Consider the following 13,140-nt stretch of genomic DNA (forward strand, 5'->3'; position numbering starts at 1 on the left):
AGTGAGGATTTAACAATCAGATTCCAAATATATGGTATTTCGTATGGCCTTTCTCATAGGGTCCACATCCCATAATGAAGTATTTGGTCCAACATTATTAAATCAAGTATCCCATTATTTTTAAATTTTAATAATTTAATTTTGACACGATTAATTTTAATCTATTAAACGTGATTAAAATATCTTTCTAAATTAAACTTATTAATAAATTTATATTACAACTTGCATTAAGCTAATAGAAGGAAAAAACAATGGCCCATAACAGTACGCAAGCTTCCGAAATGTATTTGTTTTTCGTAATTTGTGTTTGGTTTTTGACTTTTTTGGTCTTTCTTACGAGTTGTGTCTGGTGATAAGAAGATAAGAACTTCACAATTACACGCAAGATGTTTGAAGCTCACTTCGCCATAACATGCTAAGATGCTATCGATCGAAATCATTATCTGGACTTGGATTCATCGTTTATTTTCTTTTGGGTTGTAACTACTTTATCTGGATTCCAAAGATTCGCTTCTGTTGTCTTTCTGCAGCACAAAAGTATGGGAGTGAAGCTTCCTCATCTCTTGCACCTTGTTTTAGCCTTTTCATTGTTACTATATCACACATTCGTGTATTTTAAATTAATAACAGTACCACTTGCATTGCGGGATCCACTTTTTTTTTTCTTCATTTTTGGAATTCTGGATCCACTTATTTTTTATGATATGCAATAAGAAATATTGGTGTGGACCGGTATTTTCAACTTTTACTGTGCTAATAAAAATACTATATAATTTATAAGTTAATTCATTGAATTTTACTTTTAATATTAGGCTATTCGCTAGTACTTTGTAATGCTACTTAGGCACAACTTGTGCTTGAGTTTTTAGTTGATTGATAAAATTTGATCTCTTAGTTTATTTTTCTTTTTAGAGTTTTACTGCTAACTATTTTAAGGACACAGGTTAAGAATATTCAGTATATTCTATTTATTTATTTTTAATTACGTACAAAAGTAAGTATTTATAATATTTTTTTAAATAAATATTTCTATTGTTGTTTTTTAATTAATCAATGATGTCACTAATTAATAGTAATATTTATTTATATTATTTAAGCAACACTTGTCATTAATTAGTAATTACTTATTGTTTCAAATTGGACTCAACCGCTCGCTCAAGGCTCAATTTGTATAATGGGTCACTTTGGTTCAAATGGAGGATCAATTTAGATCAACACTTAAAGAGTAAGATTTTTAATTTGAGATCATGAATAGTTCAAAATAAAGTCGCCTATTTTTACACTTTTTTTTTGGGTGAATTCCTATTTTTACACTAAGACAAGGGAATATTGTTCGATAATCCTTATGTCTCATATCATGAATCAATTAATATCATTACACGAAGTATGTATTTATTTTCACAATGTTACACTGGTGGAATATTTATTGACTTCAATGTTGGAATATCTTTTGTAAATATCAACTCAATGTCACTAGGAGACTTCAAATATCAGCTAGGACATCAACTTAGTCCATTTCAACTCAGTTTTCTGTAATTAGTTAATATTGCTATATTTTTGTGGGGAGTTGATACACTGGTGGGGAGATTTATAAGAGGCTATATATGTGTTTTGTAGTGGGAGTTGTCAAATTATATGATAGAGGAGTGGATGGATTGTAGATGTTCTGGGAGGTTATATAGCTTATTTATACACAATATGCTTTGGTATAAATAAATTTTAACATCGGGGTTTCTTCTCTTTTGTATTGCTATTCTCTCTGTAACTGTTGATTTAGGTACCTCTGATATAATTTATTTATTCACTTTTGTTTTGCCGATTTAAAAAAACTTAGTCCATTTCGATTGAGACATCAATTTGATTCATTTCATTCATCCAAAAGATCAACTTAATCCATTTCAGATAAATCTTTTCAAATGCATTAACTCAATCCATCACAAACACACACAACATCCCACTCCAATTCTATCATAACATTTACCATACTATATTTAAAATACATAAATAGAGTGCATGGATGTTATTCCTTCGCGAGAGACGTTATAATAATTATCTACAGATTTTAGAAAACAAAATATGGTTGAGGTAACGACTTTTATTCTTCTTTTTTTTGTGTGTGGCTAAATTACGTATTTAGTCTATAAAATATTATGATTTTCATTCCTTTAATTGCTCATCTATAAAAAAGTTTATTATTATTCTGGTAACTATAAAGTTTATTATTGAATCTTCAAAATATCTTTTCATTTTTAGATAGTCCATTTCTAGAGATGTTTTGTTCCATTAAGTTTTTATGTGACTCTAAAAAATGAAAGAAAATATCAAATAAAAAAGTACTGATTAATTGACTGACAAAGAATTATGATATTTTGAGGTAAAAATAACACTTAACGCACAGAATTAACAGATATTAAATTAAAAAATGAATATAGTTTAGCCTAAAGTTTTGTATCATAATTAAAATATTATTTTTATTAAAATTTAATCACAATGCATTAACAATGTAATTTTTTTTATATATATTATCTTCTCTAATAATAAATTGTTACATATGATAACATTGCTAATTTTCTAATAATTACTTTAAATTATATTTATGATTTTTATTAATTAATTGATAATATAATTTTTTTACATTGATAATATATGAAATTAAACTATTTTTTAATTTAAGGTTTAGAGCTTTCACTGTATTTTAACCCATTAAAGTTGACCTAATGATGGGGGGTTAGGATATATTGCATAAAAGTTTTAGATTCAAATATCATTATTTCTATATTTGTTAGAGTGTAAGTGTAAATGTGAAATAAAAAATTGGATAAAAATAAATAAGTTGAGCAACATATAAGTAAGAATGATATACAAATTTAACACTTATATGTTTTGAATTAAAATAAGTGTTAAATTCACTTATATAATGAGTTTGCAATTCATTGGTGAAGATCTCTCAAACTTTTGTCTCCTTTGTATTTCCTAACACTATATTATACCCCCAAAAAAACTTTTTGCAATTATTAGAAATTTGAGAGCACTCGTTTTTCACTCCAAATGATAGCAAGTTTAAGAGCAAGTAGAAAGTGTTAATCCCTCATAATGTATCAAACTAAAGTTTGAATCCTCATTGAAAAAAATATTTATATTTAATGTCTAATCACACCTTAAATAAGTTTGTTTAGGAAGATACTTATAGAAAACCAGTAAATAGAAATAAAAAGATTATATATCTCTCTTTTTATAAATTCAAATAACTATTTTAGATGAAAATATTTTAAGTTGTCATTCTTGGAGGAGAACATTTTTAGGATTTTTTCTTAATTGCCTCCTATTTCAATATATCATTTATAATATCTTTAATTTCAATTTAAATTTTAATATTTTAAAAATAAATTATCAATAATTAAAAATAATATTATATCACAGTATAAATTATTTATCATAAATCTTAAATATAATTTATATGTTCAAAATATTTATTTATTATTATATAATTTATATATTTAAAAGTATTTATTTATTATAAAATTAGTTATATAAAATATATTTATCCCATACAATGCAAGGCTAAATACTTTTTACTTTTAATTTTTTTTATCAACAAATGTTGTTTGTTAGTGTTTTTAGAAATGTTAGTTGAGACTATTCAAATCCACAACATTCCCTCCCATCCCCTGTCTTCATCTTTCCCTAACAATTGAGTCAACCTTATAGATCCAGAAGATTAAGGTAATAGTTTATGGATTATATTTTCATCTAGTAATGGATTATCATGTATGATAAATTTTATAATAGCTATTTTAAAATTTATATTTAAAATAATTTGAATTACTTTACTATATAGGTGTTCAAAACGAACCAAGCCGAGCTAAAACCAAAAACTAACCCAAAAAACCATAAATCACATAAAAACCAAAAGACATTGGTTTGGTTTTGGTTTGACAAACAAACAATGAACCAAACCAAACAACACTCATTAGTTTAATATAGGGTTCATATTAGTCATACACATATACGATAATATAACTTTAAACTTATGTAAAACGATAATACTTACTCCCCATTTAAATCTAAGACTAAAACACTTAACACCCACTCTTTCCTTTCACATGGAACCCTAAACTGAAAGTCTAAATTTGCTTTCCCTACAACCCTATCTATGTTTGCAGCAGGCGACTCTTTTCGACGATGACACTTACTATTTTTTTCTTTTAAGTTTAGCCATTAGAACTTGAAAGCAAGTATTACGTATTTATTTTACTTTTAAGTTTAATAGTTTATTAAAAATTTTAAGTTGAATGATTACTTTTAAATTTAATAATTATTATTCAAAATAAAACTTTAAGTTAACCATTTATATTGTTGGTTGTTAAACTAATTATTATTCAAATTTTATTCAATTATAACATATTTTAAATATTTTTTAATATCCATTAGTAGAATTTTCAAAACGCAAAAGACTTATTTAGTTTGATTTAATTCAATTTTCATAAATAATATAAATCAAATCACACAACACTTAATTTTTTATTTAATTCTAATTAATTTTAAATCAAAATTACACCAAACCGCCAACACCCCACTTTCCCATATACATTTTTTTAACAGAATTAAAGTCAAACATTATTAGCAGGTACAATCTCAGTTACTTGGGCCCAAACAATACTTACCCACGTGAAAGCCGGGAGAACTGAGAATATATAATTAGTTAGCTTATCCGAAACGTGATTTACCTTTTTCATACATACGAGTAACTTAAGTATATTCCAACTTCTGCTCAGCAGCACACGAGGGTGAGATGGCATGCATGTTACTAATTTCTAAAGAAACGAGTAAACATTTTAAATTAGAGTTGGTAAGATGGGTCACCGTCATGATTGATTACTAAAGTCCATACCATAGGAGTTGATTTTACTTGTTAATACACAATATAAAACAGTAACCTGCATTTTCTATTTTGGGTGCCATAATAAAGGAGTAGGGACAAAGTAGTAAAATTGCAACTTGTCAAAAGTAAGGAGTGCCAACAGCAAGAAGGATGCGCAAAAAAGAAAGAAATATAGATTAAGGTAACAATACGGGCTGCATCTAATGAATTGCTTTCTACACTTTTTTGACAATTCAGAATCAGGAATGTAAAAAGGCAATTACCAACGATACCCTATCATGATTCATGCATGTGGTGCGTGCTATATATACGTTTTTTTGGGTCTGCAAAATTAACTCATCCCTATGAATTGTTATAAAATCTTTGGACATTAGTCTTGGATTTTCATAGATAAAAAAACGGAATATGCATGTATGCATTCATAACAATCTCTTGTTTTTAGTGGGGTAAGATGGCTGACATTTGCCGAATTTGTAATCAACTAAATTTCTTTCTATTCTTATATAGCCATCCTCAACCCAGCGAGGACCCAATGAATTCCTGAGAATCCAATAATCTTGACCTTCTGTTGTTGTCACTTTGCTTAGCTTTGTGCGATGACTACTCGTCTATAGCTTGCTAAATTATTTGACCACCATATCTGAAGCCTTTATCCATCATCATTTGCAGCATGCATATATTCAAAAAGACAAAAAGAAGAAAACAAGTGAAGATGGGAAGAAGGACTTGAATCCAAACCCATAAAAAACTCAAAATATATAGTCAAGAAAATATGTACATAGGTAGGGGTGTAGGGCTATCCTATTGATAGGATGAGCCTCAATCTTTGGGTCAAATAGGTGATTTTTTGTATTATTTTTATTTTAATTTCATAAAATACTAGATGATGACACATGTATGATTTTCATGGATCCATTAGTATTACTATTTAATGTAAGGTTTACACTCTTTGGAAGTATCAATGAAAAATATGAATTTTATCTTTTTAGTTTTTATCTTAAATTATAATTTTGGTACTCTACAATTTTTAATTTTACATGAATAGTTAGAGTAAAAATAATTTTTATATTAAAATCATTTTACAAAAATATTATATAAATATTTTACATATTAATTTATGAAATTTAATTAAAAATTGGTAAAAAAAAATAAAAAATATAAATTATTCAAAATTAAAACATATAAAATTAAAAATATTTATATATTAAATATTTTTTAATTATAAATTTTGATAATTTTTTAAAAATTAGTAATTCTAAACTAATGATAAAATAATTTTAATGTAATTAACTAAACAAAAAATATTTTATTACTTTGTTTATGAATAATTTTATGTAAATAATTAGAGTAAAAATAATCTATATATTAAAATAAATTTTAAAAAAAATCATGCAAATAATTTACATATTACTTTATGAAAATTTAATTAAAACTTGATAAAATAAAATATATAAACTATTCAAAATAAAACATATAAAACGATATAAAATAAAGTTAAATAGATTTATATATTCAATATTTTTTAATTTATAAATTTTGATAATTTGAAAAATTAATTACTCTTGTCACTTAAAAAATAATATTAATATAGTTAATTAAACAAACTAAGTGCATTAATGATTTATTATTTTATTTATAAATAAAGAGTTATAAGTTGAATTTCTATTAAAATATTTTTTATTTCCACTTCATTTAACCTTTTAAAAAATAAGAAAAACAAAATCACAGGATTTAAAATTATAAAAGATGAAAATTACAATTTAATGTTTTTATCTGTAGCTTTAATGGTAGATTTTAGGAGCGGTATCTAATAATAGTCTTTTTTGGTGCCTAACACCTAGCTATATATTGGGGAAATAGACTGAAGAATGGTGCACCAAGTGTAAGTTAAGCTGCAAGTGCAAAATCATGTCCTTCCCTATAGATGTGAGAACCCTGAATTGCATTTGAGAAGTAATGTTGGATACAGTTTTTTCATTGCTTCAAATCTGCCAAGGATCCAATTTTATGCTTTTGAAAGCTTGCGCCCCTAAAATGGTGTCCGTTTCAAGCACAAATCGCCTCCATCCCTTCCAAGCAGCTATTTGAATGCCCATCATACTCATGCTTGCTTCATCAACTTCTGCCAAGGGACGATTAGTAGTTAGTTTTGAAAACATATTACAAAATTTATTTTGACTCAATTTTTATTTTTTTTTGCATTTTAATATACATGTAGATAATAATTAATTTTAATATCCTCACACTTTAAATATTCATATTTAAATTTTTCTTTTTCATTTTATTTAAACACAAACATTATATTTGAACTATAAAAAAAACTTAACAATAGGGACAAAACAATTTGCAAGTAATTTTTAAATATTCATCATTAGAATTTTAGTGACGAAAGTCATTATTACTAGTGAAATTTTTGTCTCTAATGTCACTAAATTAGAATATATAATTGATTTAACTATATTGTAATTATGAATCTTGCCTAATCTTTACAATGCAACTCGGTTCTGGATTTGTCTTAATTTGGAGATGAGGCACTCGCATTTTCATATCTTCGTATATCTCAAGAAAATTTCTTAACTCTTAATCTTTTGGGATTAATTTATGTTTTATGTAATTTATCAACATGTTTGATTGATTATTACAACACACACTTAGTAAATATGGCTTATAAATAGAATCGTTGATTATCCAATATATCTTCGTGGTGATGTAATATTTAGAGTAATTAGGAAAATTTCGTTGTGGGTCAATATCCAAACCAATTATCATTTGTTTGTATTAGATGCTTACAAAAGAATCCTCACTTGCTTTAATAATATTCCCTGGCCACTTGCATCTTAACTTTATAAGAAATAAAAGTATTCTAACTTTTTTCCGTTCCACATATCCTACAATTAATGAAAAGGGAACAATGAATTGAAAGTTTGTAAAAATTATTCAATTTAAAGAAAAAAAATATAACAAAATCAAAATTTCGTGTCTCAACACAAACATAATGGAATTACAATTTTATTTTGTTTATGCAAAAAATTGTGATTCTATTTTGTCCCCCAACAAAACAAAATCATGATTCCCTTGGATCCAAATTAGGAAGAAAAAAATGCACCTTGCTCCACGAATGAATGCAAACGAAGATCACGTTGTTGAATGAGGTGTGATACAAAATTTAGAAGGGAGAAGGGAGGTGAGGGACGAAGGGAAAGGCAGGGGTGTGCAGAGAAATAAGGGAGGGTAAAATGGTTTCTTAACATTTTTTAAAGCCAAGGGTGAGAATAGCAACCCTTCTCTTTAAGCCTAGCGCCTGATTTTGAGAAGGAAAGGAGGCTCATTTATTCCAAAGGTGAAATAAAGCGAGTGTTATTTATTTATTTGGACCTTTTTAAAAATATTTTATCCTATTAATTAATTTAATGTTAATTTTAAGCTCTCTTTTCTCCTGTATCATATATTACGTAGAAATAAAAGATTAAATCAAACTAAGTTTTCAAATAAAGTATTCTTTTTTTAAAATTTTAAAACCAAATCACAAAAATCTCGAAAAGAAAACAAAAGAAGGTTGGATTAGATCATACTAATAAAGAATTTTTATTATTTTATTTTTCTACTTTTTTAAAATCATTTTTTTTATTTTTTCATTTTTGTGTATTATTTTTAATTATCAACATAAAATTGGATGTTGGCCGTCGTTAAATGTTGAAGTGGTTAAAAGAAATATGTCTTAACACATTATCTCATATAATTTTATTTTTAGTTCCTCTAAATGTATCTTATTTACATTTTAGTTATTGTAAATGTATCTCATTTTTATTCCGGTGCTTGACTCTTTAGCTTTAACTCTTCCCTTCCCTTTTTCATTTTTTGATACGTTAAATCCTATCAAAACTTTGGGTTGACAACCATCAATCACCACCATTTATCCCAACACCAAGACTTCTCCATCATACTTCAAAAGTTTAATTATTAATTTTCATATTATTTTAAAAAATTTAATTTAATCTCTAGATTTTTAATAGATTCAATTTGATCATCAATTTTTTTTAAAATGCACCAATCTATAACTTCTTTAATTCTCTCTATGCACATAGGAAGAAAGAAAATCATTTCTAAATACAAAAAAAATCTGATCATTTTTTTTAATTCTTATTTCCTTTGTTTTGTATTTATACAAATAGATTGTTGTATTTACCATTTCATACATTTTAGTGTCAAATTCCAAATTTTCAGATAAATTAATGTCTCGTGATTCTTTTTAATGAATAATTATATTTTATGATTATTTAAGAAAAGTCACATAAGAATCACATTTATTTATACTTATATTTTTATATGAACAGACAAATAATTTCATGAAAACATAATCTTTTCTTAGTTTTACATTTTCTAATTAATAAAAAAGATAATTTTTAAAGAGATATAAAAGATTAACTGAAACAAAAAGATAAAAAAAGCCAAAATAATAATATAAAAAAGATTTAAACGAATAAAGTATATATTGATTTTTTACTTTGGCAATTCATGTTCTTAGTATTGACTACTGTTTTAATAAATATTGCTTAAAAAAGTATATATTAATTTTATCCTGATAATTAATTTTCAAGCTGTTAATTAGAAAATTAGAATAAAAAGAAATTACAGGAAACTGGATCTAATATTCCATTCACGGAATCACTTTTTTAATAGAAGTGAAGTCCTCAACGCTCAATTATACCAGCAAGGCAATCATGAAAGCCTGAAGATTTTCTGAAACGAGAAATCTAAAAAGGTAAAAGAAAAAGAAAGGAAAAACGATTTGACAAAATCGCAGTGATTGTACAGTACAATATTCAAAACTTAGCAACATGGGAAAGCTTCATTAGTTTGCTTTATATTTTAGAAATCAAAGATTCCATGGAGAGTCCATCATTGACCTCCCGTAACGAATCGTACCGTGTTTTACAATGTTACGTCTCTGCAATTCGTATATGTTTATGTATTAACTTAATAACTTATATTTTAAAGAATAATATAATTTATTGAAAATGAGTTTAATAAGTAGTATATAATGTCACTGTAATTAATTAATTATTTATTAAACGTTTGAAATTCCTTTACTTTACTGAAATTAATTATTTTTTTACGTTGAATTAATTATGTTCTTTCTGCTTGTAATTCAAAAAAATCTTAGACATTTTTTTTTGGTTACAAACTAAACTTTAGGTCTAATTCGAATAATGGGTTACCTCGGCCCAAGTGTGTCTCAACACAAATAGTAGGTTAAGATGAAAGTCAGCAACCATATACAAAATTCTTTTTTGAAGACGTATACAAGATTCTTAAAATATATATGAACATACTTGGATCCAGAATAAAGTTATTTTATTGTTTTTTTTTACAAAAAGTTATTTTATTGACACGTCAAGATAAAGTAATATAGTTCAATTTATTTCAAACTCTTATAAATACGATCAATAATAATATATAGTAGTAAATATTTATTACGCATTATTATTTTGGTGGTATAATTATTATCAACTTCAACATGGTAGTACCTTTCATAAATAACCACTCATTTTTCATGGTGTCTTGATCGAACTAGAGAGTTTTACGTTATAAAAAAAAATCTTATCTTAGACTTTATTTCATATGTAAAGATACTTCAATTAACTTTAATTAAAATTCGGTCAAAGTTAATAATCTATCTACAATGCATGATTATTAATATTTATTGGCTTAGATAACAATGTGGTCCTTATAAAATATTCTATTTTGTTCCAATCCTTAAAAGATTTTTTTAGTCCTAGTAAAATTAAAAACATTTGGTTTTAGTGCCTCCGGTAAGTAACAACATAAATAAATGACGTAATAATAATACTGATAACCTACTGATTTGTTACACCATCAAGGAGCCATTAAGGAGACTGACATGTAGTCACATGTAATTTTTTTTAAAATTGTGTTTTCAAATCCTTTCAATGGTTAAGAACAATTGATGAAGGATTAAAATAGATTATGACAAAAAATTATATGTAACTATTATGTCAGACTTATTAATAATATGACAAATTAATAAATTAATAATGTGTTATGCTTAAGTTATCTGTTAATATTGTTAGTTAATGACATAGATTAGACTAGAAATTTTAAATTTTACGGGATTAAAACTAACAAAAAAATATATTTTATAGAGACTAAATTGTTATTTAAGTCATATTTATTTATTATTATTTTAATTTTGACAATATCATTACATAATAATGGAAATATTGTCACGTTAACTCTAGGGCTTCATTCTCACTATTTCACAGCTCAACTTCTAGATCATAACTTCCTGCTTTTTGATACAGTTCCCCAGTAAGATTACTGTAATATTGTAGAGGCACATGGATGAGAGTCATAAGGCAGGTTTTTGTTTTTTGTTTGTTTCGTTTTGATTTGCTTTCTTTTCCTTTTTTTTATTGTTCACTATTATGTTCTACTTTTTGATCTATGGTTTCTAGTGTCAACTTTTGAGTTGAGTCTTAATTTATCATTGTTTTGTTGGAATCTGCATACCTTTCAAGTTAAAGCTGGTTTGCATCCCATAATGTCTAGGAAAACCCATATATATATATATATATATATATATATATATATATATATATATATATATATATATATATATTGAAACCCATGACAAGGCATCTTCTCATATCATATCAGACCCCACTTCAAATAAAGTGCAAACCTGAGTAATTTCTTAATTCCTGCCTATATATCTGCTCTAAAATTTCTTATTTTATAATTTATTAAAACGAAGGATTTTGTTATCTATCACTCAATCAGCTATATATATATATATATATATATATATATATATATATATATATATATATATATGTTTGAATATTTCTGTTTTTTGGTTGACTTTTATTTTGGTTGAAGCAACGAATTGAATTTGCTTTAGATAGTGTACGTGGAAAATAATATAACTTTGACTATTGCCATAGGAGAATAAAATCTCCGCAAAAGTTAATTCGAAAAATATTCACAATAGAACGACACTGAGTATTAATTGGCAATGGAACAAAGGCATGCAGTCGCAAAAAGAAAATATATATTCTACTTTGTTACGTTTTTCTCTTTAGAAAGGCATGCAGTCTCAAAAAGAAAAAATATATATTCTACTTCGTTACGTTTTTTTCTTTAGTTTTCCAAAACAAGTGGTCAATTAGGTTTAGTCCAAAGTACTCCAAAGTCCAAACAATCAATTGGTATCTTAAAAGACGTGGATAAGTTTGTATTTATGCCAAACAACAGTTGGGGATCACATCATTTGACAAGTAACGAGATTCCTCCATTCAATAAACTAAAAGGGAAAAAAAAGCAGAGATTCTGAAAAAAATTCATAGGGAAGGAAAGATGTCTTTGAATCATGCTATTTTTCCTGTATCATGTAGTCATATCCGCATCCTATATTATTAAGTATCAAGAAAATATTGGACGTGGAAGGTAAAGGAAAGAGAAAGCACTTGATCCCTTTATTCTATGGCACCGCACAAGCATTCAAAATGTTTTAATATGATACTACTACAAGTTTACAGTTACTTTTGGCTTTCATTGCAGGGTCTACAAGTCAAAGTGAGAACTATTTAATGATATAACTGTTGCTAGGAAAAACCAAGAATAACTCATTTTCATGATTGAAATTCACATTTTGTATATGATTTTAAAATCAATTTATAACCGAATATTCAGCCCATTTATTTATATAAATTTATTTATTAAAATAAACACTTATTTTAATAAAATAATTATTTTTTATTTTTTACTATATTTTTCTAAATTACTTTTACTTTAAAAAAACAATTTTTTTTACTTATTTTTAAAAAAATCCTATATTTTTTTTTACAAAAAAAATTATTTTAAAGATATCCATTATTTACCCTATAACTTATTTTGATATGTGAAATCCACATGTGAATAAATTTTTATATAACTTGATAAATTAGTTTTGAGCGTTGAAATTAATTATTATTTTTGCGATTTTACTAACACCAGTCCTTATTACGTATTTAAAAGTGATAAGTTTTTATATAAGTAAAAATATTTATTACGATTCTAATTAAATTTTATCACTTGTGTAAAAAAAAAAAACCACTTCTAAGTACTTAAAATCAAATAAACCTGATATTAACATTTTTTATGAGTTTAATAAGCTGTTAGTGTATGAACTTAACGAGCGTAGTTCATTTGATTGAATTTGTGGAGAAAAGTTTAACAATTTTATTTTCACATAATAT

Source organism: Glycine soja, chromosome 17 (assembly GCF_004193775.1).
Source record: "Glycine soja cultivar W05 chromosome 17, ASM419377v2, whole genome shotgun sequence".
NCBI classification, from domain to species: Eukaryota; Viridiplantae; Streptophyta; class Magnoliopsida; order Fabales; family Fabaceae; genus Glycine; species Glycine soja.